This window comes from Hyperolius riggenbachi, chromosome 12 (assembly GCF_040937935.1).
Source record: "Hyperolius riggenbachi isolate aHypRig1 chromosome 12, aHypRig1.pri, whole genome shotgun sequence".
Classification (NCBI taxonomy): domain Eukaryota; kingdom Metazoa; phylum Chordata; class Amphibia; order Anura; family Hyperoliidae; genus Hyperolius; species Hyperolius riggenbachi.
Window position 1 is genome coordinate 241,639,991 of NC_090657.1, and position 26,478 is coordinate 241,666,468.

The 26,478-nt window shown below is 52.7% G+C and overlaps 1 protein-coding gene and 1 long non-coding RNA gene across 4 annotated transcripts in view; one reads left to right on the top strand and one right to left on the bottom strand.

Moving 5' to 3' along the window:
• Positions 1–26,478, top strand: part of LOC137540814 (uncharacterized) — a 291,452-nt gene that overhangs the window by 124,921 nt on the left and 140,053 nt on the right. The gene's annotated exons all lie outside the window — the stretch shown is intronic.
• The window catches only part of LOC137540813 (urotensin-2 receptor-like), a 133,034-nt gene that overhangs the window by 35,795 nt on the left and 70,761 nt on the right, over positions 1–26,478 (bottom strand). Inside the window, exons 1-2 of one of the 2 annotated variants that reach the window (XR_011025052.1) lie at positions 24,509–24,570; positions 22,433–22,657 (exon numbers count right to left, since the gene is read on the bottom strand). The exons of the other annotated variant lie outside the window; for it this stretch is intronic. The gene's annotated coding sequence lies outside the window, so the exon portion shown is untranslated. Of the gene's footprint in view, positions 1–22,432; positions 22,658–24,508; positions 24,571–26,478 lie in introns of those variants that run through there. 2 annotated transcript variants of the gene reach the window in all.

Genomic DNA, 26,478 nt, shown 5'->3' on the forward strand with positions numbered 1-26,478 from the left:
CGAGCTCTCTCCACTCTCTCTCTCTCCACCTGTCATTACTGCGGCCGAGCTCTCTCCACTAACCCTCTCCCCACCTGTCATTACTGCGGCCGAGCTCTCTCCACTCTCTCTCTCCCCACCTGTCATTACCGCGGCCGAGCTCTCTCCACTCTCTCTCTCACCACCTGTCATTACTGCGGCCAAACTCTCTCCACTCTCTCTCTCCCCACCTGTCATTACTGCGGCCGAGCTTTCTCAACTCTCTCTCTCCACCTGTCATTACTGCAGCCAAGCTCTCTCCACTCTCTCTCTCTCCACCTGTCATTACTGCGGCCGAGCTCTATCCACTCCCTCTCCCCGCCTGTCATTACTGCGGCCGAACTCTCTCCACTCTCTCACCACCTGTCATTACTGCGGCTGAGCTCTCTCCACTCTCTCTCTCCACCTGTCATTACTGCGGCCGAGCTCTCTCCACTCTCTCTCTCCACCTGTCATTACTGCAGCCGAGCTCTCTCCACTAACCCTCTCCCCACCTGTCATTACTGCGATCGAGCTCTCTCCACTCTCTCTCTCCACCTGTCATTACTGCGGCCGAGCTCTCTCCACTCTCTCTCTCTCCACCTGTCATTACTGCGGCCGAGCTCTCTCCACTAACCCTCTCCCCACCTGTCATTACTGCGGCCGAGCTCTCTCCACTCTCTCTCTCCCCACCTGTCATTACCGCGGCCGAGCTCTCTCCACTGTCCCTCTCCCCACCTGTCACTACTGCGGCTGAGCTCTCTCCACTCTCCCTCCCCCCACCTGTCATTACCGCGGCCGAGCTCTCTCCACTCTCCCTCTCCCCACCTGTCATTACTGCGGCCGAGCTCTCTCCACTCTCTCTCTCCACCTGTCATTACTGCGGCCGAGCTCTCTCCACTCTCCCTCTCCCCACCTGTCATTACCGCGGCCGAGCTCTCTCCACTCTCCCTCTCTCCACCTGTCATTACTGCAGCCGAGCTCTCTCCTCTCTCTCTCTCTCCACCTGTCATTACCGCGGCCGAGCTCTCTCCACTCTCCCTCTCTCCACCTGTCATTACTGCAGCCGAGTTCTCTCCTCTCTCTCTCTCTCCACCTGTCATTACTGCGGCCGAGCTCTCTCCACTCTCCCTCTCCCCACCTGTCATTACCGCGGCCGAGCTCTCTCCACTCTCCCTCTCTCCACCTGTCATTACTGCAGCCGAGCTCTCTCCACTCTCCCTCTCTCCACCTGTCATTACTGTGGCCGAGCTCTCTCCACTCTCCCTCTCCTCACCTGTCATTACTGCGACCGAGCTCTCTCCACTCTCTCTCTCTCCACCTGTCATTACTGCGGCCGAGCTCTCTCCACTAACCCTCTCTCCACCTGTCATTACTGCAGCCGAGCTCTCTCCACTCTCCCTCTCTCCACCTGTCATTACTGTGGCCGAGCTCTCTCCACTCTCCCTCTCCTCACCTGTCATTACTGCGACCGAGCTCTCTCCACTCTCTCTCTCTCCACCTGTCATTACTGTGGCCGAGCTCTCTCCACTCTCCCTCTCCCCACCTGTCATTACTGCGGCCGAGCTCTCTCCACTCTCTCTCTCTCCACCTGTCATTACTGCGGCCGAGCTCTCTCCACTAACCCTCTCCCCACCTGTCATTACTGCGGCCGAGCTCTCTCCACTCTCTCTCTCCCCACCTGTCATTACCGCGGCCGAGCTCTCTCCACTCTCTCTCTCACCACCTGTCATTACTGCGGCCAAACTCTCTCCACTCTCTCTCTCCCCACCTGTCATTACTGCGGCTGAGCTCTCTCCACTCTCTCTCTCCACCTGTCATTACTGCAGCCGAGCTCTCTCCACTCTCTCTCTCTCCACCTGTCATTACTGCGGCCGAGCTCTCTCCACTAACCCTCTCCCCACCTGTCATTACCCCGGCCGAGCTCTCTCCACTCTCCCTCTCCCCACCTGTCATTACTGCGGCCGAGCTCTCTCCACTCTCTCTCTCCACCTGTCATTACTGCAGCCGAGCTCTCTCCACTCTCTCTCTCTCCACCTGTCATTACTGCGGCCGAGCTCTCTCCACTAACCCTCTCCCCACCTGTCATTACCCCGGCCGAGCTCTCTCCACTCTCCCTCTCCCCACCTGTCATTACCGCGGCTGAGCTCTCTCCACTCTCTCTCTCCACCTGTCATTACTGCGGCCGAACTCTCTCCACTCTCTCTCTCACCACCTGTCATTACTGCGGCCGAACTCACTCCACTCTCTCTCTCCACCTGTCATTACTGCGGCCGAGCTCTCTCCACTCTCTCTCTCCACCTGTCATTACTGCGGCCGAGCTCTCTCCACTCTCTGTCTCACCACCTGTCATTACTGCGGCCGAGCTCTCTCCACTCTCTCTCTCTCCACCTGTCATTACCGCAGACTGAGCTCTCTCCACTCTCCCTCTCCACACCTGTCATTACTGCGGCCGAGCTCTCTCCACTCTCCCTCTCCCCACCTGTCATTACCGCGGCCGAGCTCTCTCCACTCCCTCTCCCCACCTGTCATTACTGCGGCCGAGCTCTATCCACTGCCTCTCCCCACCTGTCATTACCGCGGCTGAGCTCTCTCCACCCTCCCTCTCTCCACCTGTCATTACCGCGGCCGAGCTCTCTCCACTCTCCCTCTCTCCACCTGTCATTACCGCGGCCGAGCTCTCTCCACTCTCTTCCCACCTGTCATTACTGCGGCCGAGCTCTCTCCACTCTCCCTCTCCCCACCTGTCATTACTGCGGACGAGCTCTCTCCACTCTCTCTCTCACCACCTGTCATTACTGCGGCCGAGCTCTCTCCACTCTAACTCTCTCCACCTGTCATTACCGCGGCTGAGCTCTCTCCACTCTCTCTCTCCCCACCTGTCATTACTGCGGCCGAGCTCTCTCCACTCTCTCTCTCCCCACCTGTCATTACCGTGGCCGAGCTCTCTCCACCCTCCCTCTCTCCACCTGTCATTACCGCGGCCGAGCTCTCTCTCCCCACCTGTCATTACTGCGGCCAAGCTCTCTCCACTAACCCTCTCTCTTCACCTGTCATTACCGCGGCCGAGCTCTCTCCACTCTCTCCCCACCTGTCATTACTGTGGCCAAGCTCTCTCCACTCTCCCTCTCTCCACCTGTCATTACTGCGGCCGAGCTCTCTCCACTCTCTCTCTCCCCACCTGTCATTACCGTGGCCGAGCTCTCTCCACCCTCCCTCTCTCCACCTGTCATTACCGCGGCCGAGCTCTCTCTCCCCACCTGTCATTACTGCGGCCGAGCTCTCTCCACTCTCCCTCTCCCCACCTGTCATTACTGCGGCCGAGCTCTCTCCACTCTCTCTCTCCCCACCTGTCATTACTGTGGCCAAGCTCTCTCCACTCTCCCTCTCTCCACCTGTCATTACTGCGGCCGAGCTCTCTCCACTAACCCTCTCCCCACCTGTCATTACTGCGGCCGAGCTCTCTCCTCTCTCCCTCTCTCCACCTGTCATTACCGCGGTCGAGCTTTCTTCACTCTCCCTCTCCCCACCTGTCATTACTGCGGCCGAGCTCTCTCCACTCTCTCCCCACCTGTCATTACTGCGGCCGAGCTCTCTCCACTCTCTCCCCACCTGTCATTACCGTGGCCGAGCTCTCTCCACTCTCCCTCTCCCCACCTCTCATTACTGCGGCCGAGCTCTCTCCACTCTCCCTCTCCCCACCTGTCATTACTGCGGCCGAGCTCTCTCCACTCTCTCTCTCCACCTGTCATTACTGCGGCCGAGCTCTCTCCACTCTCTCTCTCCCCACCTGTCATTACTGCGTCCGAGCTCTCTCCACTCTCTCTCTCCACCTGTCATTACTGCGGCCGAGCTCTCTCCACTCTCTCTCTCCACCTGTCATTACCGCGGCCGAGCTCTCTCCACTAACCCTCTCCCCACTTGTCATTACTGCGGCCGAGCTCTCTCCACTCTCTCCCCACCTGTCATTACTGCGGCCGAGCTCTCTCCACTCTCTCCCTCCACCTGTCATTACTGCGGCCAAGCTCTCTCCACTCTCCCTCTCCCCACCTGTCATTACCGCGGCCGAGCTCTCTCCACTAACCCTCTCCCCACTTGTCATTACTGCGGCCGAGCTCTCTCCACTCTCTCTCCCCACCTGCCATTACTGCGGCCGAGCTCTCTCCACTAAGCCTCTCCCCACCTGTCATTACTGCGGCCGAACTCTCTCCACTCTCCCCACCTGTCATTACTGCGGCCGAGCTCTCTCCACTCTCTCTCTCTCCACCTGTCATTACTGCGGCCGAGCTCTCTCCACTCTCTCTCTCTCCACCTGTCATTACTGTGGCCGAGCTCTCTCCACTCTCCCTTTCCCCACCTCTCATTACTGCGGCCGAGCTCTCTCCACTCTCCCTCTCCCCACCTGTCATTACTGCGGCCGAGCTCTCTCCACTCTCCCTCTCCCCACCTGTCATTACTGCGGCCGAGCTCTCTCTACACCTGTCATTACTGCGGCCGAGCTCTCTCCACTAACCCTCTCTCCCCACCTGTCATTACTAGTGTTGGGCGAACAGTGTTCGCCACTGTTCGGGTTCTGCAGAACATTACCCTGTTCGGGTGATGTTCGCGTTCGGCCGAACACCTGGTGGTGTTCGGCCAAACTGTTCGGGTTCGCCCGAACGGCTCATTGCCTGGCCGAACAGGGCCCCTGTTCGGCCGAATACTGGCCCCCTATGGGGTCGCAGGCATAAGGGGGGAGCATGCCCCGATCGCGGGGGGGGGTCGGAAATTCCCCCCACCCCCTCCGCTAGCGCTCCCCCCTCTGCCCGCTTCCCCATTCAAAAGTTAGGAAGTGAAACTGTACCTGTGCGGCCGGTAGTGGGTGACTGGCAGTGGGCGGCACTATGGAGAGACTGAGGAGGAGGAGGAGTCCGGAGAGTGACGCGTTGAGGGAGGCCGGGCAGTGGGCGGATCAGCAGTAGTACGGTACTACTGCTGATCCGCCCACTGCCCGGCCTCCCTCAACGCGTCACTCTCCGGACTCCTCCTCCTCCTCAGTCTCTCCATAGTGCCGCCCACTGCCAGTCACCCACTACCGGCCGCACAGGTACAGTTTCACTTCCTAACTTTTGAATGGGGAAGCGGGCAGAGGGGGGAGCGCTAGCGGAGGGGGTGGGGGGAATTTCCGACCCCCCCCCCCGCGATCGGGGCATGCTCCCCCCTTATGCCTGCGACCCCATAGGGCCCCCAAAAGCGGGATGTTCGGGGAGTTCGGGGTTCGGCCCGAACATGCCGAACATTGCGGCCATGTTCGGCGAACTTTCCCGAACCCGAACATCCAGGTGTTCGCCCAACACTAGTCATTACTGCGGCCGAGCTCTCTCCACTAACCCTCTCCCCACCTGTCATTACTGCGGCCGAGCTCTCTCCACTCTCCCTCTCCCCACCTGTCATTACTGCGGACGAGCTCTCTCCACTAACCCTCTCCCCACCTGTCATTACTGCGGCCGAGCTCTCTCCACTCTCTCTCCCCACCTGCCATTACTGCGGCCGAGCTCTCTCCTCTCTCCCTCTCTCCACCTGTCATTACTACGGCCGAGCTCTCTCCACTCTAACTCTCTCCACCTGTCATTACCGCGGCCGAGCTCTCTCTCTCCACCTGTCATTACTGCGGCCGAGCTCTCTCCACTAACCCTCTCTCCCCACCTGTCATTACTGCGGCCGAGCTCTCTCCACTAACCCTCTCCCCACCTGTCATTACTGCGGCCGAGCTCTCTCCACTAACCCTCTCCCCACCTGTCATTACTGCGGCCGAGCTCTCTCCACTCTCTCTCCCCACCTGCCATTACTGCGGCCGAGCTCTCTCCACTCTCCCTCTCTCCACCTGTCATTACCGCGGCCAAGCTCTCTCTCTCCACCTGTCATTACTGCGGCCGAGCTCTCTCCACTCTCTCTCTCTCCACCTGTCATTACCGTGGCCGAGCTCTCTCTCTCCACCTGTCATTACTGCGGCCGAGCTCTCTCCACTTCCTCACCACCTGTCATTACTGCGGCCGAGCTCTCTCCACTAACCCTCTCCCCACCTGTCATTACTGCGGCCGAGCTCTCTCCACTCTCCCTCTCCACCTGTCATTACTGCGGCCGAGCTCTCTCCACTATCCCTCTCCCCACCTGTCATTACTGCGGCCGAGCTCTCTCCACTAACCCTCTCCCCACCTTTCATTACTGCGGCCGAGCTCTCTCCACTCTCCCTCTCCACCTGTCATTACTGCGGCCGAGCTCTCTCCACTAACCCTCTCCCCACCTTTCATTACTGCGGCCGAGCTCTCTCCACTCTCCCTCCCCACCTGTCATTACCGCGGCCGAGCTCTCTCTCTCCACCTGTCATTACTGCGGCCGAGCTCTCTCCACTCTCTCCCCACCTGTCATTACCGCGGCCGAGCTCTCTCCACTCTCCCTCTCTCCACCTGTCATTACCGCGGCCGAGCTCTCTCCACTCCCTCTCCCCACCTGTCATTACTGCGGCCGAGCTCTCTCTCCCCACCTGTCATTACTGCGGCCGAGCTCTCTCCACTCTCCTTCTCTCCACCTGTCATTACTGCGGCCGAGCTCTCTCCACTCCCTCTCCCCACCTGTCATTACCGCAGCTGAGCTCTCTCCACTCTTTCTCTCACCACCTGTCATTACTGTGGCCGAGCTCTCTCCACTTTCTCTCTCTCCACCTGTCATTACTGCGGCCGAGCTCTCTCCACTCTCTTTTTCTCCACCTGTCATTACCGCGGCCGAGCTTTCTCCTCTCTACCTCTCTCCACCTGTCATTACTGTGGCCGAGCTCTCTCCACTCCCTCTCCCCACCTGTCATTACTGCAGCCGAGCTCTCTCCACTCTCCCTCTCTCCACCTGTCATTACTGTGGCCGAGCTCTCTCCACTCTCCCTCTCCCCACCTGTCATTACCGCGGCCGAGCTCTCTCCACTCTCTCTCTCCCCACCTGTCATTACCGCGGCCGAGCTCTCTCCACTCTCTCTCTCCCCACCTGTCATTACCGCAGCCGAGCTCTCTCCACTCCCTCTCCCCACCTGTCATTACCGCGGCCGAGCTCTCTCCACTTTCTCTCTCCCCACCTGTCATTACCGCAGCCGAGCTCTCTCCACGCTCTCTCCACTCCCTCTCCCCACCTGTCATTACCGCGGCCGAGCTCTCTCCACTTTCTCTCTCTCTCCACCTGCCATTACCGCGGCCGAGCTCTCTCCACTCTCTCTCTCTCTCCACCTGTGATTACTGCGGCTGAGCTCTCTCCACTCTCTCTCTCCCCACCTGTCATTACCGCGGCCGAGCTCTTTCCACTCTCTCTCTCCCCACCTGTCATTACTGCGGCTGAGCTCTCTCCACTCCCTCTCCCCACCTGTCATTACCGCGGCCGAGCTCTCTCCACTCTCTCTCTCCCCACCTGTCATTACCGCGGCCGAGCTCTCTCCACTCTCCCTCTCTCCACCTGTCTTTACTGTGGCCGAGCTCTCTCCACTCCCTCTCCCTACCTGTCATTACTGCGGCCGAACTCTCTCCACTAACCCTCTCCCCACCTGTCATTACTGCGGCCGAGCTCTCTCCACTCTCCCTCTCCCCACCTGTCATTACTGCGGCCGAGCTCTCTCCACTCTCTTTCTCTCCACCTGTCATTACCGCGGCCGAGCTCTCTCCACTCTCCCTCTCCCCACCTGTCATTACTGCGGCTGAGCTCTCTCCACTCTCCCTCTCTCTCCACATGTCATTACTGTGGCCGAGCTCTCTCCACTCTCCCTCTCCCCACCTGTCATTACCGCGGCCGAGCTCTCTCCACTCTCTCTCTCCCCACCTGTCATTACTGCGGCCGAGCTCTCTCCACTCCCTCTCCCCACCTGTCATTACCGCGGCCGAGCTCTCTCCACTCTCTCTCTCCCCACCTGTCATTACCGCAGCCGAGCTCTCTCCACTCCCTCTCCCCACCTGTCATTACCGCGGCCGAGCTCTCTCTCTCCACCTGTCATTACCGCGGCTGAGCTCTCTCCACTCTCTCTCTCCCCACCTGTCATTACTGCGGCCGAGCTCTCTCCACTTTCTCTCTCCCCACCTGTCATTACCGCAGCCGAGCTCTCTCCACTCCCTCTCCCCACCTGTCATTACCGCGGCCGAGCTCTCTCCACTTTCTCTCTCTCCACCTGCCATTACCGCGGCCGAGCTCTCTCCACTCTCTCTCTCTCTCCACCTGTCATTACTGCGGCTGAGCTCTCTCCACTCTCCCTCTCCCCACCTGTCATTACTGCGGCCGAGCTCTCTCCACTCTCTTTCTCTCCACCTGTCATTACCGCGGCCGAGCTCTTTCCACTCTCTCTCTCCCCACCTGTCATTACTGCGGCCGAGCTCTCTCCACTCCCTCTCCCCACCTGTCATTACCGCGGCCGAGCTCTCTCCACTCTCTCTCTCCCCACCTGTCATTACTGCGGCCGAGCTCTCTCCACTAACCCTCTCCCCACCTGTCATTACTGCGGCCGAGCTCTCTCCACTCTCTCTCTCCCCACCTGTCATTACCGCGGCCGAGCTCTCTCCACTGTCCCTCTCCCCACCTGTCACTACTGCGGCCGAGCTCTCTCCACTCTCTCTCTCTCTCCACCTGTGATTACTGCGGCTGAGCTCTCTCCACTCTCTCTCTCCCCACCTGTCATTACCGCGGCCGAGCTCTTTCCACTCTCTCTCTCCCCACCTGTCATTACTGCGGCTGAGCTCTCTCCACTCCCTCTCCCCACCTGTCATTACCGCGGCCGAGCTCTCTCCACTCTCTCTCTCCCCACCTGTCATTACCGCGGCCGAGCTCTCTCCACTCTCCCTCTCTCCACCTGTCATTACTGTGGCCGAGCTCTCTCCACTCCCTCTCCCTACCTGTCATTACTGCGGCCGAACTCTCTCCACTAACCCTCTCCCCACCTGTCATTACTGCGGCCGAGCTCTCTCCACTCTCCCTCTCCCCACCTGTCATTACTGCGGCCGAGCTCTCTCCACTCTCTTTCTCTCCACCTGTCATTACCGCGGCCGAGCTCTCTCCACTCTCCCTCTCCCCACCTGTCATTACTGCGGCTGAGCTCTCTCCACTCTCCCTCTCTCTCCACATGTCATTACTGTGGCCGAGCTCTCTCCACTCTCCCTCTCCCCACCTGTCATTACCGCGGCCGAGCTCTCTCCACTCTCTTTCTCCCCACCTGTCATTACTGCGGCCAAGCTCTCTCCACTCCCTCTCCCCACCTGTCATTACCGCGGCCGAGCTCTCTCCACTCTCTCTCTCCCCACCTGTCATTACCGCAGCCGAGCTCTCTCCACTCCCTCTCCCCACCTGTCATTACCGCGGCCGAGCTCTCTCTCTCCACCTGTCATTACCGCGGCTGAGCTCTCTCCACTCTCTCTCTCCCCACCTGTCATTACTGCGGCCGAGCTCTCTCCACTTTCTCTCTCCCCACCTGTCATTACCGCAGCCGAGCTCTCTCCACTCCCTCTCCCCACCTGTCATTACCGCGGCCGAGCTCTCTCCACTTTCTCTCTCTCCACCTGCCATTACCGCGGCCGAGCTCTCTCCACTCTCTCTCTCTCTCCACCTGTCATTACTGCGGCTGAGCTCTCTCCACTCTCCCTCTCCCCACCTGTCATTACTGCGGCCGAGCTCTCTCCACTCTCTTTCTCTCCACCTGTCATTACCGCGGCCGAGCTCTTTCCACTCTCTCTCTCCCCACCTGTCATTACTGCGGCCGAGCTCTCTCCACTCCCTCTCCCCACCTGTCATTACCGCGGCCGAGCTCTCTCCACTCTCTCTCTCCCCACCTGTCATTACTGCGGCCGAGCTCTCTCCACTAACCCTCTCCCCACCTGTCATTACTGCGGCCGAGCTCTCTCCACTCTCTCTCTCCCCACCTGTCATTACCGCGGCCGAGCTCTCTCCACTGTCCCTCTCCCCACCTGTCATTACCGCGGCCGAGCTCTCTCCACTCTCCCTCCCCCCACCTGTCATTACTGCAGCCGAGCTCTCTCCACTCTCCCTCTCCCCACCTGTCATTACCGCAGACTGAGCTCTCTCCTCTCTCTCTCTCCACCTGTCATTACCGCAGCCGAGCTCTCTCCACTCTCCCTCTCCCCACCTGTCATTACCGCAGACTGAGCTCTCTCCTCTCTCTCTCTCCACCTGTCATTACTGCAGCTGAGCTCTCTCCACTCTCCCTCTCCCCACCTGCCATTTCCGCGGCTGAGCTCTCTCCACTCTCTCTCTCCCCACCTGTCATTACTGCGGCCGAGCTCTCTCCACTCTCTCTCTCTCCACCTGTCATTACTGCGGCCGAGCTCTCTCCACTCTCTCTCTCCCCACCTGTCATTACTGCAGCCGAGCTCTCTCCACTCTCTCTCTCACAACCTGTCATTACTGCGGCCGAGCTCTCTCCACTCTCTCTCTCTCCACCTGTCATTACTGCAGCCGAGCTCTCTCCACTCTCTCTCTCACAACCTGTCATTACTGCGGCCGAGCTCTCTCCACTCTCTCTCTCCCCACCTGTCATTACCGCGGCCGAGCTCTCTCCACTCTCTCTCTCACCACCTGTCATTACTGTGGCCAAGCTCTCTCCACTCTCTCTCTCCCCACCTGTCATTACCGCGGCCGAGCTCTCTCCACTCTCTCTCTCCCCACCTGTCATTACCGCGGCCGAGCTCTGTCCACTCTCTCTCTCCACCTGTCATTACTGCAGACTGAGCTCTCTCCACTCTCTCTCTCTCCGCCTGCCATTACCGTGGCTGAGCTCTCTCCACTCTCTCTCTCCCCACCTGTCATTACCGCGGCCGAGCTCTCTCCACTCTCTCTCTCCACCTGTCATTACTGCGGCCGAGCTCTCTCCACTCTCTCTCTCCACCTGTCATTACCGCGGCTGAGCTCTCTCCACTCTCTCTCTCCCCTCTCTCTCTCTCCCCACCTGTCATTACCGCGGCCGAGCTCTCTCCACTCTCCAGTGTCGTAGCTATGGAGCTTCGGGCCCCGGTGCAAGTTTAACATTGGGCCCCCCAAGCACTCTGTACGTAACACTTGATATGGGGCACCAAAACCTGCCGAGGTCATCCACATTATTAAAGGTGCAAGAAGGGGGTGGGGAACAGTGTGTTAATGATATACAAGTGATTATTACCACCACTGGACCAATTAACAGCTAATACTTTAGTTGAGGAAGGGCCCCTCTGGCCCAAGGGCCCCGATGCGGTCGCTACCTCTGCAACCTGTATTGCTACGCTACTGCCACTCTCTCTCTCTCCACCTGTCATTACCGCGGCCGAGCTCTCTCCACTTTCTCTCTCTCCACCTGTCATTACTGCTGACGAGCTCTCTCCACTCTCTCTCTCCACCTGTCATTACCGCTGCCGAGCTCTCTCCACTCTATCTCTCCACTTGTCATTACTGCGGCCGAGCTCTGTCCACTCTCTCTCTCACCACCTGTCATTACCGCGGCCGAGCTCTCTCCACTCTCTCTCCCCACCTGTCATTACCGTGGCCGAGCTCTCTCCACTTTCCCTCTCCCCACCTGTCATTACCGCGGCCGAGCTCTCTCCACTCTCCCTCTCCCCACCTGTCATTACTGCGGCTGAGCTCTCTCCACTCTCTCTCTACCTGTCATTACCGCGGCCGAGCTCTCTCCACTTTCCCTCTCCCCACCTGTCATTACCGCGGCCGAGCTCTCTCCACTCTCCCTCTCCCCACCTGTCATTACTGCGGCTGAGCTCTCTCCACTCTCTCTCTCCACCTGTCATTACTGCGGCCGATCTCTCTCCACTCTCCCTCTCCCCACCTGTCATTACTGCGGCCGAGCTCTCTCCACTCTCTCTCTCACCACCTGTCATTACTGCGGCCAAACTCTCTCCACTCTCTCTCTCCACCTGTCATTACTGCGGCCGAGCTCTCTCCACTCTCTCTTTCCACTTGTCATTACCGCGGCCGAGCTCTCTCCACTTTCTCTCTCTCCACCTGTCATTACCGCGGCCAAGCTCTCTCCACTCTCCCTCTCTTCACCTGTCATTACCGCGGCCGAGCTCTCTCCACTCTCTCCCCACCTGTCATTACTGCGGCCGAGCTCTCTCCACTCTCTCCCCACCTGTCATTACTGCGGCCGAGCTGTCTCCACTCTCTTTCTCTCCACCTGTCATTACCGCGGCCGAGCTCTCTCCACTCTCTCTCCACCTGTCATTACCGCGGCCGAGCTCTCTCCACTCTCTCTCTCCCCACCTGTCATTACCGCGGCCGAGCTCTCTCCACTCTCTCTCTCTGCACCTGTCATTACCGCAGCCGAGCTCTCTCCACTCTCCCTCTCCCCACCTGTCATTACCGCGGCCGAGCTCTCTCCACTCTCTCTCTCCATCTGTCATTACCGCAGCCGAGCTCTCTCTCTCTCTCCACCTGTCATTACCACGGCCGAGCTCTCTCCACTCTCTCTCTCTCTCCACTCTCTCTCTCTCCACCTGTCATTACCACGGCCGAGCTCTCTCCACTCTCTCTCTCTCTCCACTCTCTCTCTCTCCACCTGTCATTACCGCGGCCGAGCTCTCTCCACTCTCCCTCTCTCCAGCTTTCATCTCATGGGGTGATTCAGTGCACAATTTAATCTTGGTACCACAATAAAGTCCTTAACGTGATTGCTACTTCAGCCTCTAATCTCATAGTGGGTGAGAAAGGGGTACATTGCGCACAGCTGCAGCTGAGTCAGGGCCGCGGCAGCGAAATCAATAACCACAAGGGAAGGGCTGCAGATAAAGTCACAGCGCTGTTTGACCAGGCAAAAGGCGGTGATGCTTACTGCCTACCAGAGTTACCTTCATCAGCCAATCAGATTGCGTCTTTTATCAGATGAGGACACAATAAGGCTCATTCCTGATTGGCCGATGCAGGTTACTCATACCTGCGTTGTTCTTTCTGTGAGAGTAATAGGGGCCTAATCATAAAAATGCAATGATTTGATTGCATATCACCTATTCTCTGCTCAGAAGTTTTAAAAATCAGATTGTCCCATTAAAGCAGGATTGTCGGACACAAAATCAAATTCCATTTACCTTCTGCACTGTGTTTATTATGTAGTCTAAAGGCAATCTGCATTGCATGCATTCCAAGAAAATTTATAAATGTGTCTGCTGTAATCAAGGCCGGTTCGAGACCTTTTGCTGACTTAGTCCCCACCCCCCCCCCACCCCCCCATTTGGAATGATCGCACAGCACCAGACAATTGGCATCACACGTTATAGCTGTGGTGCAAACAGAGGTAGGTAGGCAGCCAGGTGTAGGTGCCCCCTGTATAGTTCAGCCAGGTATAGGTGCCCCCAGTATAGGTAGACAGTATAGGTGCCCCAGTATAGGTTAGTCCGGTAGGTGCCCCCAGTATAGGTTAGTCCGGTATAGGTGCCCCCAGTAGGTAGCCGGATGGGTGCCCCTAGTATAGGTAGCCAGTATAGTTGCCCCCTGTATAGTTCAGCCAGGTATAGGTGCCCCCAGTATAGGTAGACAGTATAGGTTCCCCCAGTATAGGTTAGTCCGGTAGGTGCCCCCAGTATAGGTTAGTCCGGTATAGGTGCCCCCAGTATAGGTAGCCAGTATAGTTGCCCCCTGTATAGTTCAGCCAGGTATAGGTGCCCCCAGTATAGGTAGACAGTATAGGTTCCCCCAGTATAGGTTAGTCCGGTAGGTGCCCCCAGTATAGGTTAGTCCGGTATAGGTGCCCCCAGTAGGTAGCCGGATGGGTGCCCCCAGTATAGGTAGCCAGTAGAGTTGCCCCCTGTATAGTTCAGCCAGGTATAGGTGCCCCCAGTATAGGTAGCCAGTATAGGTTCCCCCAGTATAGGTTAGTCCGGTAGGTGCCCCCAGTATAGGTTAGTCCGGTATAGGTGCCCCCAGTAGGTAGCCGGATGAGTGCCCCCAGTATAGGTAGCCAGTATAGTTGCCCCCTGTATAGTTCAGCCAGGTATAGGTGCCCCCAGTATAGGTAGACAGTATAGGTTCCCCCAGTATAGGTTAGTCCGGTAGGTGCCCCCAGTATAGGTTAGTCCGGTAGGTGCCCCCAGTAGGTAGCCAGTATAGGTGCCCCCAGTATAGGTGCTTTTATATTGCCCTCTGATGTATTTATACATGTTAATTAGATCCCCTCTAAGGTGTCTTTTCTCTAGACTAAATAAACCCAGTTTATCTAACCTTTCTTGGTAAGTGAGACCTTCCATCCCACGTATCAATTTTGTTGCTCGTCTCTGCACCTGCTCTAAAACTGCCATATCTTCCCTGTAATGTGGTGCCCAGAACTGAATTCCATATTCCAGATGTGGCCTTACTAGAGAGTTAAACAGGGGCAATATTATGCTAGCATCTCGAGTTTTTATTTCCCTTTTAATGCATCCCAAAATGTTATTAGCTTTAGCTGCAGCGGCTTGGCATTGAGTACGATTATTTAACTTGTTGCCAATGAGTACTCCTAAGTCCTTCTCCAAGTTTGATGTCCCCAACTGTATCCCATTTATTTTGTATGGTGCTAGACCATTGGTACGGCCAAAATGCATGACTTTACATTTTTCAACATTGAATTTCATCTGCCATGTATGTGCCCATATAGCCATCCTATCCAGATCCTGTTGCAATATGACACTATCTTCCTGAGAGTTGATGATACTGCACAATTTTGTATCATCTGCAAAAATAGCAACATTGCTCACTACTGCATCTACTAGGTCATTAATAAATACATTGAAGAGCACTGGACCCAGTACTGACCCCTGTGGGACCCCACTGCTAACAGTCTCCCATTTTGAATATGACTGAATAGGGTTTTTCAGGAGAAGAGATGGCTCGAACCTCCGATTTTCGTTTCGCGAACCTCGAACGCGAACTTCCGCGAACTGTAATAGACTTCAATGGGGAGGCAAACATTGAAAACTAGAAACATTTATGCTGGCCACAAAAGTGATGGAAAAGATGTTTCAAGGGGTCTAACACCTGGAGGGGGGCATGGCGGAGTGGGATACATGCCAAAAGTCCCGGGGAAAATCTGGATTTGGCGCACATCAGGGTTTAATGGCAGAAATCAAATTTTATTGCTAAATTGGAGGCCCAAAGTGCCTTAAAACATCTTGCATGTGTATACATCAATCAGAGAGTGTAATTAGAGTACTGCTTCACACTGACACACCAAACTCACTGTGTAACGCACCGCAAACAGCTCTTTGTGTAGTGATGGCCGTGCACCATGACGAGTGATGTCAGGTAATGTCTGACTGCCTTAACAACTTTCTCTACCATTGTTAAAGCTTACATCTATTTTTTTTAAATAACTTTTTTCTGCTGGCTGTTCAGTACCTTTAATGAGAATCTGTTATGGAGGGCAAGTCTGCCATTCATTCAACTGTGTGGCTGATAAACTTTCCATATTACTTTCTCAGTACCATGGTGACCACGGGTAACGGGCCGGGAATCAGGGTTCGATTCCGGTCCGGAGTGGGAGCCTGAGAAACAGCTACCACCACACATCCAAGGAAGGACCCAAATGGGCTGTGTAAGTAATGTACCTGCCCTGACCGTGCTTGGCAGACCAGGCATATGTGGTCAGATGGACCCTTCACCCAACGCTGTGTACCAGAGATGACACCACTTTCCTTTCAACATCACGGTACAGTTTGGGTATCGCCGTTTTAGAAAAATAATTGCGGCCTGGTATCTTCCACTGCGGTGTCCCAATCACCACAAGTTTTCGGAAGGCCTCAGAGTCCACCAGCTGGTATGGTAACAGCTGGCGAGCTAACGGTTCTGCCAAGCCAGCTGTCAGACGCGGGGCAAGGAGGTGACTGGCAGACATTGGCTTCTTCCGCTCAAAGATTGCCTTAATGGACACCTGGCTGCTGCTGTGGGCAGAGGAGCAGGAACGGCTACCACCACACATCCAAATAAGGCAGCAGGCACGGCACGCAAGTCCCGACTCAGGGAGGTAGTGATGAAAAATGGCAATACAGGAGGACTCTTTTGAGGCCCTGCTGTATATGAGACGAATCAACTTTGAATCCTTTAACGACAATCTGTTATGGTGGGCAAGTCTGTCATCCATTCAAGTGAAAGGTATGCACTGACTGCCAGGTATAATGCATTGTGCAGTCACAGATGCAGTGAAAAGTATGCAGTGACTGGTATTACAATACAATGTGCAGCTGTCACACAGGTGCAGTTAACAGGTATGCACGGACTGGGATATAAAACAGCGTGTGGTCACACAGGTGCAGTGAACAGGTATGCACGGACTGGTATTACAAATGTGCAGCTGTCTCACACACACAGGTACACTGAACAGGTATGCAGTGACTAGTATTACAAATGTGCAGCTGTCTCACACACACACATAGGTACCATGAACAGGTATGCAGTGACTGGTATATAATATAACACTGCATGCGGTCATGTATGTGCACTGAACAGGTATGCAGTGACTGGTATCAATACAATGCTGCGCTGTGTAATATGTTGGCGCTTTATAAATACAATAAATAAATGAGCAGCTGTGTGCTTCTGTCACGCAGGTGCAGTAAACATGAACACGTATGCAGTGATTGGTATAACAAATGTGCAGCTGTCACGCACACAGGGAGTCACTGAATGTGCTGGGCCTGGCAGTGGCACAGTAGGAATTAGCAAGGGGCCAAGGTCCAGCAGCTGCGACTGACTGACAGGGCTGTATATGCAAGTGTCAGTGGGACACAAAAAAAAAAAATAGATCACAAGAACTACATTAGCTCTCAAAAGAGCTGTTGAGGGGTGCTTTTTAGCAATAAGAATCAGCAAGGAGCAAGCTAACAAGCCTACAAGAGCCTAACTAACGTATATACTCGCATACAAGCCAAATTTTTGACCCCCAAAAAGGGGGTCAAAAGTTGGGGGGTCGGCTTGTATGCGAGTCTTCCCTGGTGGTATAGTGGTGGGTGTTCCGCGCCCCGCTCCCCGCTCCCCCCGCGGCCGCCGCTGCTATTACCTGCAGGCAGCGGCCGCTTCCTAATCCGCGTTCCTCTTCTTAAACTTTTCAGCGTGTATTTGCTGTGACGATGCAGGGGCAGGAAAGAGTGGTTCCCTTGGTAACGGCGATACAGATCGCCGTTATAGGGAGCCGCGCTCTTTCCTGCACTCTGCATCGTCACAGCAGCAGCGCCGGGCGCGCTGCTGTGATACACGCTGAAAAGTTTAAGAAGAGGAACGCGGATTAGGAAGCGGCCGCTGCCTGCAGGTAATAGCAGCGGCGGGGAGGGAGCCGGGAGTACTACCTACGTATGCTGGGCACTATACTGGCTAAACTGGGCACTATACTGGCTAAACTGGGCACTATACTGGCTAAACTGGGCACTATATTGGCTAAACTGGGCACTATACTAGCTAAACTGGGCACTATATTGGCTAAACTGGGCACTATATTGGCTAAACTGGGCACTATACTAGCTAAACTGGGGCACTATACTGGCTAAACTGGGCACTATACTAGCTAAACTGGGCACTATACTAGCTAAACTGGGGCACTATACTGGCTAAACTGGGCACTATACTAGCTAAACTGGGCACTATACTAGCTAAACTGGGCACTATACTGGCTAAACTGGGCACTATACTAGCTAAACTGGGCACTATACTAGCTAAACTGGGGCACTATACTGGCTAAACTGGGCACTATACTAGCTAAACTGGGCACTATACTAGCTAAACTGGGCACTATACTGGCTAAACTGGGCACTATACTAGCTAAACTGGGCACTATACTAGCTAAACTGGGCACTATACTGGCTAAACTGGGCACTATACTGGCTAAACTGGGCACTATACTAGCTAAACTGGGCACTATACTGGCTAAACTGGGCACTATACTAACTAAACTGGGCACTATACTGGCTAAACTGGGCACTTTACTAGCCATACTGGGGCACTATACTAGCTAAACTGGGCACTATACTAGCTAAACTGAGGCACTACCTACCCATACTGGGCGCTATACTGGGCACTATACTGGCTATACTGGGCACTTTACTAGCTATACTGGGCACTATACTAGCTATACTGGACACTACCTACCTATACTGGGCACTATACTAGCTATACTGGGACACACTGGGGGGCTGCACCAATCCAGCATTTCCTACCCCCGGCTTATATGGGGGTCAATCATTTTTCCCAGTTTTTTCAGGGAAAAGTTGGGGGGTCGGCTTATATGCGGGTCGGCTTATATGCGAGTATATACGGTAAGCTTTCCCTAATGGCTCTGCAGCAGCTCTCCCTTCTCTAATTACTGTAGCCACACGAGTGAGGGAAATGGCCGACACTGACTGCCTTTTATAAGGGGGGGGGCTCCAGGAGGGAGTGCAGCCTGATTGGCTGCTCTGTGTCTGCTGACTGTGATGTAGAGGGAGAAAATTGAGCCTAATGATGTAGTGTAGGGGGCGGGTCAAACTTGCATATAGTTGAGGGTTCACCGTGAACGTGAACCACCAAAGTTTGCGCGAATAAGTTCGCCGGTGAACCGTTCGGGACATCTGTATTCAGGAGGCGCCCTTGGAATATACTAATGATATATGTATATAAGAAAAAAATGAGGTGGCTTACCTCTGTTCTAGACTCATATTAGGTAAAAAGGTTCTTTATTGTAAACAGACAGGTATACGTATAGACAACGCGTTTCACGGGCCTCAGCCCGCTTCCTCAGGTCAGTAAAACACCTTTAGTAGTATTGCTGTGGTCGGCATGGGCGCCTTCTGAAAACCCTATCCAGTCTAGTAACACACCTCCAAGTGAGGTGACAATCCCCTCAAATGTGCAATCCTAGCAGATAGAGAGGAATAAAGGAGAGCGACCGCCCAACTCTGGAAGGACCCGGGATACCGAGCGGGGACGGTGTTTCTCCGCACGCGCATTTGGTGGTTGCAGGATAGCAACCCGACACTGTGAGTATATTGTCTCACAAATACTGTACAAGCACTCAACCATATTAACGATACTGCACCATCAGGCTCGTGTCCTACCTCAAACCCACAGGTCCTGAGACTCCCAATCGCAGAGAGGGATTATCAGATGGACCCAATTCACTACCATTTTGAGTACGATCCATTGACCACAACTCTTTGTTTTCTGTCCATTAGCCAGTTCCCTATCCATGCACACATACTCTTCCCCAGTCCTTGCATCCTCAACTTTTGCACCAGACTTCTGTGGGGAACAGTGTCGAAGGCCTTTGCAAAGTCCAAGTATATCACATCTACAGCATTCCCAATATCCATATTAGCATTCACTACCTCATAAAAGCTGAGCATGTTAGTCAAACAGGACCTGTCTTTAGTAAACCCATGTTGATGCTGAGAAATAAGATTATTTTCTACCATGAAGTCATGTATAGTATCTCTTAGTAACCCCTTAAATAGTTTGCATACAACTGATGTTAAGCTTACAGGTCTATAATTTCCTGAATCTGATTTTTTGCCCTTCTTAAATAATGGGAAAACGTGGGCTGTACGCCAATCCACTGGGACTCTGCCAGTTGCAAGAGAGTCACAAAAAATAAGTGAAAGGGGATTATTGATAATTGAACTTAATTCCCTTAGGACCCAAGGATGCATGCCATCCAGGCCAGGTGCCTTGTCTATTTTTAATTTATTTAGTCTTGCCTTCACTTCTTCCTGTGTTAAGTATTTAATATTACAATTGGAAGATTGAGAGTCTTCTGAATCTGTAATTTGCAACCGTGATGTTTCCCTTGTGAAGACAGAAGCAAAGAAAGCATTTAATAACTCTGCCTTACCTTGGTCATTCACCATTGAGTTCCCATCCTCATCCTTTAGGAGTCCTATACAGTCAACCTTTCTTTTTTTTTTTTAGAGTTGATGTACTTGTAAAACTTCTTTGGGTTAGATTTGATATCCCTAGCGATTTGATTTTCAGCTTCAATCTTTGCCAGCCTAATTTCTTTTTTACAACTTTTATTGCACTCCTTATAATTGCTGAGTGCAGCCTCAGTCCCCTCCTGTTTTAGGACCTTATAGACATTCTTTTTCCCCTTAATTTTATCTTTAACCTTTCTATTCATCCATAGAGGCCTTTTTTTATTCCTAGACATTTTGTTTCCATATGGGATATACATACTACAGTATTGATTGAGAATAAGTTTAAAAGCTTGCCATTTCCCTTCAGTGTCCTCCCCTTGTAGTACATTATCCCAGTTCACCAAACTTAGTGCCTGCCTAATTTGATTGAACTTTGCTTTTCTAAAATTCATAGTTTTAGTGGTCCCGCTGCCCCGTGGCCTATCAGTCACCAGATCAAACGTTATCATGTTGTGATCACTATTTCCCAAATGTTCTTGAACCTGCACATTTGATACATTATCTGGTCTATTAGAAATGATCAGATCCAGTAACGCATTCCCCCTAGATCGGTTCCGTTACCATTTGAGTCAGTAACTGCCCTGTAGTGCTGCCAGAAATCTGCTGCTTTTACCAGAATGGGTAGCCTCAATACTCCAGTCAACGTCTGGAAAGTTGAAGTCACCCACAGAGCTGCCCGTCTTTGAAAGCATTCTGGCTCCGAAGCCTCCCGCGGTAGAGAGAGCAATCTCCGACCCAGCATTTGGAGACTGCGAACGTGGAGCCAGCACTGGAGCGTGGGGACCGTGAGAGGGTCGGGAAGGCCCCTTAGGACCCAGAGCCTTCCCTCTCCTTAGGTAAGTATCTCATATTTTTTATAGAAATGAAATGTGATTGGCTGCTGTGTTTCAGCACTTTTCCTCCACCTGATTCAATTAACTTTGTCTCTTTCCCTTTCAGCAGCTGAATGTCACAGATCAGTGACGTCCCTCGTTTCATGTGTCCCTAAGGGGGCGATCTCTGTGACTGCTATAAAGGACGTTCAGAGTGCGGCGTTTCCTGACGACGCATAACCTATGAATCTTTTATGAAGGGTTATTATTGCTAAGGGATGAACAATCCTGTGAGGTCAGCATGACGGCGGAGTCCCGGAGAGGAAAGCAATTACAGGGGGTTCCCGTGGCTCCTGAACACTTCTCTGGCCAGTGTGACGCCGCCAGCCCATGCACAAAAGCCACAGCTTAACTCTGCCAGTCTGTTTTTATGGAAGACGCTGTTTCCCATCCCCCTCTTGTACCTCTGACACTGTGGTGTGCTTGGGGGGGGGGGCAATGTAAACCTTGCACCAGGGTCCACAGCTTATAAGCCTGATCGGTTGAACTGACATTTATTTCTTTTTCTTCTTTTCTTTTTTTTGTACGGTTGGATTGACTTGAGCTGCGTCTTATCAGTCGTTGGTCGCCTCTTATCAGTGATAACGTCTTGTCATTTGTACATCTTTTACTTGACAAAAGTTGTGTTTGCCAATTGTGCATTTAAAAGACTTTTGTTGAGCCTTTAGGATGCACCTTTTCCTTTCTATTCCGTATCGTTCTTTTGAACAGATTTTAAATATGGTGACTTTTTTTGGATAGGTGATGTAATGTAGATGTAAAATGTCACCAAATACACATTTCTAATGTTTATGAATTAAGACGTTAGATGATGACGTTAAGTAAAATTTGGAAGTGAAATCCGTGGCCCCGGATTGGATGGAGGGAATCGGCCTTCAAGAAACGACAGATAGCGGCGCAGATAAAAAACACATCATGCAACTTCCCCTCTTTTATGCTGTAAATAAAACCAGAACAGGAGGGAACAGGATCTGCCCCTAATTTATATTACATATTCAAATAGCGTAATTTCCGTGCGAGGTCCCGGCGTCTAATCTCCCTTTAATATGAACCCCTGGGGAAGGGAATAGGGCATATGTATAATGTTTATGTACTTGCTACAGGTGCGCACGTGTGCTCTCTGTCTGATAATTACAGACTAGTGCTGAGTACCTTCAAACGTACTCTGAAAACACACCTGTTCAGACAAGCCTATAATTTGCTATAGGCAGCACTGAAGGCACACTGGCTCACCCACTAATCCTTGTGTTTCCTTCCCCTTTGTTTCCTACCCACTACCCTCTAGATTGTAAGCTCGCAAGGGCAGGGACCTCCTCCTAGTGTTTCTCATACTGCTGTAATTTTAACATATGTATATGTACCAACTACATATCAACTATGTATGTATCTGTATTTACTCTATTCAATGTCATGACTGTACAGTGTCTTGTATATCTTATGTATATTTGTTCACCATTATTTGTTTGTACTATGTACAGCGCTACGGAAGATGTTGGCGCTATATAAATAAAAAATAATAATAATAATAATAATAAGGTGGTAAAGGATTATCTTCAGAGTTAGGTTACACATGGATATTCAGCTGAGGATTATGGTTACACAGGAAGTCTAGGAGAGGTAAAAAAACACACATTGCAACCGTATATATGGGTAAAGTTAAACGTAGACCTTGTTTTTTCTTTCCTATTGTCTATTATCGAATCTGATTGGAGAGAGATCTGTCGGCTGCCTGTACATATTACGCTGGCCTGGTAATACACGGTGCATTTGTACCGCTCGATTCTGACGCCCGATCGATTCCCCGCTTGACCCCGCGGGCCATTCTCTTATCTTCTGCTCGTTTTCCTTATCTTCTTTCATTGTCCCCGATGTGGTATCGAGCGCGGAATCGACCTGGAGGGAGATCGGACATGTCGGAAATTATCAATCGAGCCATCTCAATGTCTCAATCGAGGGGCACAAACCGTGTATTCCCAGCATTAGGCCAATTCCCGTTCGATTTCTGCATAAAATATCTCGGTAAACATCTGCCGCCTCGCTGCTGCCCCCTAGTGTATGCATGTGCCCCTGTGTGTGTATTTATACATTACCTGTCCTATACCGCTCACTGCGCAGTGCCCATCCGTCTTCCCATCCCCCCATTTTGGATATACATGCCCTTGGCGTTTAGAGCGTGTGATGTGTGACACGTGTTTGCCGTCACACGGGACAGGTAGTGTATAAACGCACAGCACACACTGGTACATTTATACACTAAGGGGAACAGCACTGGCGGTTTTCTCTGGACAGGGGTCTGTTGGGTTAGAGTTGCCATTACTCACGCGCACCTGTTCGAGAATTTGTGACCGATTTGTTCGACCAATTTTGGCTCAAAATTGATCGAATTATCAATCAGACAGACATGTTGAGTCACCAATTTTCCTCCAATTTGATAAAATTATCGAACACAGAAGGTCTATCGGCCTGCAAAATCGCCTGATGTATGGACGCATTTACTGCGACACTACTCCTTCTATTGTCATGTGATGGTCGGCACAGCTACCAACTGACATCAGACATGAAGCTGCAGTGTAGCCAGTGTGGGGTATCAGCAGCTAACAGCATACCTCACATCTTGAGATGAGAAAGAGGGGCACTTAAAGTGAAAAGATCAGTTTTCTGGAGCCCTCGCAGTCACTTGCGGATCCTCCTTTCCCCCGCCGCCAGCTAGTTTTGTTTTCGGCCTGGCCAGGCATCTGCTTCTTTGCGTTCCAGCAGGACGCCATTGTGGACAGGAATGCGAAGATGCAGACGCCTGGCCAGGCCTGTTGTGCCTGTCGCCGACAACGAAACTAGCTGGCGGCGAGGGACAGGAGGATCCGCAAGTGACTGCGAGGGCTCCGGAAGGCTGCAGGGGGCTGGTAAAAGCCCCAGGTGAATAAAACTGATTTGTTTAATCAGGCTTAAAAAACCCTGTAACTTTATAAACCTCCCCTGGGGGGTACTCACCTCGGGTGGGGGAAGCCTCCGGATCCTATCGAGGCTTCCCCCATCCTACTCGGTCCCGCGGCGGCGAAAATCCTCCCGGAACGGCGGCGATGTAAATATTTACCTCCCCGGCTCCAGCGCAGGCGCAGTATTCGCTCTCTGCTCGGAAATAGGCAGAAATAGCCAATCGCTGTCGGGCCGCTCTACTGCGCAGGCGTAAGTCTCCTGCAAGTCTCCTTTACCTGCGCAGTAGAGCGGACCCGACGGAGATCGGCTATTTCTGCCTATTTCCGTGCGGTGAGCTGCAATAGCGCCCCCGCTGGAGCCAGGAGAGGTAAATAAACCAGTGCTTGTCGAGGCAGGATTCTGGGACATTTCAGGGGAGCCAGCGCTGGACTGCCTGCAGCTACAGGGGAGGGGGAAGCCTCATTGGGAACCTAAGGCTTCCCCCTCCCGAGGTGAGTACACCCCAGGGGAACTTTTTTTGTTACAGGTTCTCTTTAAGTGTGACTTTAAGCCACGCCCCTGCCACACCCCATGATCACACCCCTGCCACACCCCTGATGACGCCCCCGTCACACCCCTAATCACGCATACCATAAAGATTTCATAAGAAAAATGTGTTGTTTTAAATTCATACCACACTGGTCCTTTCTATCCTGGTTCATTTTCCTTTATAGTAACATTTTAAAATTAGTAATATATCAATTTAAAGGATTGGAATAAAGTTTAGAGTCAACCAAACACAGTTTTTAGTAGAGAAATACATATATTTACATAGAAAGAGGGACAACGTCCTGAAAAAGGGACAAATGAGGAGGAAAGAGGTACAGAGGGACATTCCCTCCAAAAGAGGGACAGTTGGGAGCTATGGCTAACAGTCACCGCAAGGGATCATGGGAAGTGTAGTTCTGTGCGTTGATTTATCTATAGTGATGTCACAGCTGAAACAAGCATTAAGGAATGAGAGAAGCAGCCATCTATGTTATTTTGTAATACCGATTCATGTTTCCCAGCAGTCCAGCTAATCTATGACACTTTAAAGGACAACTTCATTGAGCAGAATATGGAGGCTGCCATATTTCTTTCCTTTTAAACAATATCAGTTGCCTGGCAGCCCTGCTGATCTATTTGGCTGCAAAGGTGTCTGAATCCCCCCCCCCCCCCCCAGAGAAGGGCTCCGAGGGAAAGGGGGAGGCTTGTCGGCCCCTCCCCCCAGAGCCCCCCCCCCCAACCATGGATCATGCGGGCTGGTATAGCTCAGGGTTCGGCCGGGGCTCCGCATTCTGGCTATCCCAGCCTGCATGGGGGACAAGGGGTTACAGAGGCTCGGGAGGGGACCCCACGCCATTTTTTTTTCAGATTTCCCACACTCGGAACATTCCCCAAAAATAAACATTTTTTTTTTAATATTGTTTGTTTCCTGCTATCTTTTTAACATAACCTGCAAATTTGGTGTTGCTAGGATCTAAGGGGCCTTTGCTATTAACTGCTGGGAAATATTTCCCACGATCTGTCATTGACCGGCCTTTAAATGTATCGTGTTTTTCTTTGAACTTTTAAAATCGATTTTCTCAAAAAGTATAAGGTCTTTTGAAAAAATGTTTTCCCCTTGCTCCCACTTTTCTTCTTAACATAACCTGCAAATTTGGTGATTCTGGCATTTAAGGGGGCTTTGTTATTAACCCTTAAAGTCGGCGGGTTTTGGGCGGCGGCAGCGGAATCCAAATTCGTGATCACGGGTTAAAACCTGTGATCACAGCCGAATTCGAGAGCACGATTTGGGAAAATTCGACTTCGAATTTGGGAGCAGGATCGCTATTCGAATTCGGCAAGCATGAAAATCTACCTGTGATCACGGGTACATTAGATATTCGCGAATTTGGAGAGCAGCCCTGCTTGCGGAGGACCCAAATGACTCGCTGTCACTCTTCCTCCACCTTGGGTATAGAAATGTCTGCACTGTCCCGTTTTCCCCGTGTTGTACGCGTTTAGCTGTAATGACACCTGCTGGTGCTGCGGAATCCCAACCCGCTTGATGGAATCATTATCTTGACGAATCCGTTAAGCAAACCAATTACCTGCATCCTAATTGCAGGATAAAGCCACATCCGTCATTAAGACACCATTAAATGGTACGCGCAGCACTACCTGCGGGGCGTCAGCGAGAAAGGTCTCTCTTCACTTTTATTATTTATGCTTTATGCCTGTTATGGGAAAACTGCTAATTAAAGAAAAAGGAGGCCCTCCGCCACCTTACATGATAAGAGCGATGGTTCTCATATTGTTAGTGGCCCCGGTGCTGTAATACAGGGGAAACGAGTGCTTAGATTCGCTCTCCCAGTCCCCTCCGTACTGTGCAATGAATTCAGCGGAGATCTGTAACTCCCTGTATGCTGGAAGAGGGGACATACTCTTGTAGACTTAGACATTCAATTCAATAAAAATATAATCATAGGAAATACAAATCCAATAGAAACCTCATGAGATTGACTCCGGTTGAAAAATGAATCTGAAAATTGACAGAAAAAGTCGATTTACTGTACAAAGCTTGAAATTGCATTGCAGCAGACAGAAGGGCAGTACTGAGGCATATTCCCACCCAGGTCAAAGGCTGCCAAGACTTCTGGGAGAGGCAGTCAGCCAATCGCAAAAACAGGGAGATTAGGTTTTCCTGCAGACTTGTGGGTGGGGCCAGGGCCAGATTTGTACTCTTTATCGCCCTAGGCCACTGTGACTAGCTGCTT